Source organism: Pteropus vampyrus, unplaced genomic scaffold (genome assembly GCF_000151845.1).
Source record: "Pteropus vampyrus isolate Shadow unplaced genomic scaffold, Pvam_2.0 Scaffold152, whole genome shotgun sequence".
Classification (NCBI taxonomy): Eukaryota; Metazoa; Chordata; class Mammalia; order Chiroptera; family Pteropodidae; genus Pteropus; species Pteropus vampyrus.
In genome coordinates this window covers 642,138-646,350 of record NW_011888933.1, presented here as the reverse complement: position 1 = coordinate 646,350, position 4,213 = coordinate 642,138, and positions in this window count along the sequence as shown.

The following is a 4,213-nucleotide window of genomic DNA, read 5'->3' as shown; positions in this document are numbered from 1 at the left end:
TTCTAAGATAGAATTCTTGAGGAAGAATAATATTCACCAAGCCATTGGGTGAAATGATGATAACAGGTAGAGAAATGGTTGACTAGAATCATATGTGCCTTCGATGCATTTCACATGTCTTCATAGAGGGACTTCATATTTCCCCTAGAGTTCTTCATGCTCATCTTCTAGTTTGACTTCTTGGAAAATTTCTCTCCTTAGAAGATTCTACTCAAGGTCCCTACTATATGAGTCAAAACAAGGATTTTTTTTAGCCATTTAATAGTTTTTTAGCTACCAGCACAGGGACAGACAGACTGCTTGCTCACTGCTGTCAGGCACAGAGATGCTACTGTGTACCTCAGGTGCTGGTCTGTTCTTCACCTTTTATGCATGAGTTTAGTCAAATGACTTAACCCAGCTGTGTCTCAGTTTCTCCTGTGTAAGATGTGTGAGACTTATAATTACTTACCATTTAGGGATGTTATGACACAAAATAATGCCTCTGAACTCTGTGAATAAAAATCATTCTGCACAGATGTTAATTGCTATTATTCAAAGAACAGCCATGAGGCCAAATACCAGAAGGTGGTGGGCAAGTATTCAATCTTTTTAATGAAGGCCAAATAGCTATTAGCAGGAAGGATAGTGGAGAAAAATAAAACAATTAACAAAGGACTTAAAACGAAGTCATTATATTAGCAGGGCTTAAGGAGCCAGGCACGTACCAAAAATGAGTGTAGGTGCATAATCCATAGCTGAAAATCACCAGAAAATTTAATAACTTATGACAATATTTCATGAAAGTGAAAATGCTTTTAACAATCCTTGAATTCTAGTTGTATGAACAAATTTTTAGGAATATTCTTATACTCTATATGATTAAAACAAGACTAATTCACTTGACAGACACCATGGGAGTCCATCTGACACTGCCCTTTTATTACATTTAGTAGTTCAAAATGTGAAACTAATAAATCCTTAGTTGCAGAGGAAACAAAGGTCAAATTAGTGAGTTCCAGAATTTCCCTTATCTGTTATTTTATAATTGAGGAAGAAAAGATATTGTGTCTTAATGATGTTTGAAAAACTGATATTTTTAAAGACACCATGGTTATTTTCCTATGATTTCTACGGTTGTATCCTGGCTTCTGTACTTGGTTCACTCTCTGGCTATACCTGGGAAAGCATGAGGAAAACAGGTATTCCATTCTCCCTGAAAAATATATGACCAGGTAAATCTTATGGAGTGATTTCTGTAAATTTATGGGATTAGGAAAGATAGTCTGAGCAAAAAGTTAGGGGATTCAAAAATCCATTTCATCTTAAGATTGCAGAATTTTTAGCACCCACATAGTGCAAACTATTTACTTCACATGTAGCCCTTTCTCCTAAGACTTCTGCAAGATGACTTAAGTGTTCTCAATATGACAAGCTGCTGCAATAGTCTAAGGGCAGAAATGTTATGACAATGCATTGGAGCTGTGTGTGATTGAGCTAAGCAATGAGAGGCCCATCTGGAGGCTGGAGAACTTGTTCTTGGGGTCAGGTTTGGAGAATACCACTTGTTATCTTTTGCATCTAAACTGTATCTGACAACTGCTTATTTTTGCAGAGATCAGATTCAACATGAACTGAATTTGTGTTATATGCCAAGCATAGCCATGGCTCTTTGCCCATTTCAGATTTAAAAAATAAAAAAACACAAGTGTAATGGGCATTTTCATTCCATTTCTTTTTAAGTAGGAAACAGGTTTAGAAAAATTGAATAACAGTGGAAGATAGTTTAGCAAAATAAGATGCCTTTGGCTTCTAGTCCAGTGATCTTCCATTTATACTCCATGGCTTCTTCTTACGTCATAATTAGTTAAGAATCTAAAGAGGTTCTATGAAACATGAGTGTGCCGCTTTCTGATAGAACCCACCCCAGATCACAAGGATATACCCAGACTCATTCAAGCTCTAGTCACACAGAAGTAATGATCATGGCTTGAATGCATTAAAAAGCAGTAACAGAAAGATGAGAAAATAGGCTAAAATATTCACTTTCAACAAATCACTGTGGTTAGAAAAACTGTGGGCTTGTCCATCTTTACAACCACACTTTATCAAGAATCTATTGTGTCATTCCTCCTAAATGTAGGGATGACATGACAGTCAGGAGAGACTAGATCCTTTCCCTCAAGGACTTGACCATTTATGGGGAAGACAGTTATGAAACAAATACATCCCAAACAAGCATTTAATTACAACTGTGAGTAGTGCTAAAATAAATTTAAACATTTAGTTACCATAATATCTAGTATGTATAAAATAAGCTGCTAAATTTTTTCAGAGTTGTTGCATTATTTTTAATGTAAAGAAATCTAACTTTAATTAATGTTCTTTACCCCTATACTCAAATGGGATTGCCTTCTGCCTTTCTCCTAAATTTCACAGTTCCCAAGGTTTCCAATGCATTTTAAGACGCTGCATTAAAGGAAGATAGAGTGGGGATATAGTTACTGTGAAGAAATAGTAAACCAGATGCAAGGAAAGCAGCCTGAGAGGTAGTTAGGAATAGGAGGACCGTGGACCCTACCATGTGGTCTGGCTCAATCTTCTAGGAAATTAAGAGGCCTGGTGCTAGGTCCCTTACAATCCTGATGAAGGACAAAGGTACTTTTTTCTGCGAGTTGATCTCAATGACAAGTGTTTTTCAAAATGCTCATTGTGACCACAAGAGTCTCCTTACCACTCTGTCAGCACTTGAACTTGAATATTGGAACTGTGCCTTAGCATTGGGAAATAGTGTGTATGTAGCAGCTGAGACTTCTTCATTTGTTTATATGTGTGTCTTGATTTCTAAAATGTGAGCTGTTGAAGGTCTCTGAATTAAGCTGTCTATTCCTGCACTGCAGAACAGCATTATATCCAGCACACAGCCCTAGGTCCGCTCAGATAGAACATAATGGGATTCTACAGCAATTCCTATTCCATTCTCTACCTTATTAACCCCAGTAATGAGTCAGGAAGGCCTGTAGCTCTGTAACGGGAGCTCATACAGTGGAATATTTAGGAAAGATGTTGCAAAAGAAAACCTAGGGACTCTACTAAAGCAGTTATCTTCGTTCCTAATTACCGTGGTTCCTAATATTTGTAATAAGCCAATTCAATCCATAATCTGATCTCTGTGGGGTACCCAGATCCTTCTTTGTTTCCTTTTCTGAATCACTTCTCCTTTTTCAAGTTCAAATAATTGAAGCCTTCTTGCTTAAATGAGACATACAAGATTTACAACTTTGAGTTTATAAAGAGGAAGTAAAATAAATGAAAATATGGTACAAAATTTAGTCTCCTCTGCTGATGAGCTCTTGTTCTAAACTCAGATTTCTAGAATGAGTACCTAGTAAGGAGATATTAGTCAGGATTATTGCCTTTCATCTTTAGTTCTATCAACACTTTTAATTATTTAATTTCTTCAGTAGTTTTTGATGGTATTCATTTCTTTTAACCCTAATAACCACATAAATCATATGATAAATCTTAAAATTAGATATTTTGAACATCTTCCCCATGATTGCAAATTGACTTACTATGAAAAGTTCAGCATGTACCTCTTAAGACCTAAATGTATTGTAATTAGATAGAGCATAATATTGCTGTGGACTAAATTATGTAACCTTCCCCTCTCCATTCATATGTTGAAGCCCTGACCCCCAGTGTGACTGTATCTGGACATAAGGCTTTTAGAAGGTAATTAAGGTTAAATGAGGTCATAATAGTAAAGTCCTAATCTGGTAGGATTGGTGGTCTTATAAGAAGAGGAAGAGAGATCTCTCTCTTCTCGTGCATGCACACCAAGGAAAGGCCATGTGAGTACACAGCAAAAAGGTGGCTATCTGCAAGCAAAGAAGCAGCCTTCACAAGAATATGACCATGGTGGCATCTTGATCGAGGACTTCTAGACTCTAAAATTGTGAAAAAATAAATTTATGTTAAGTCACCCAGTCATGGTATTTTTTTATGGCAGCTCAAGCTGACTAATACAAGTATATTCAATGTTGTATTAAACTTTGTTTTCTAGTAGAAGAGAAGGATGAATTGAAATACTGTTCCCAAGAGGCTGGGCATGGAGAGAAGATTCATAGACATTGACAGTATGATTATCAGGAAGTAGAACACCCCTGCGCCATGACAGTGCTTCAGAGAAATCTATTCACACGGGAGCTAGCAAGATACAGATGAACATGAT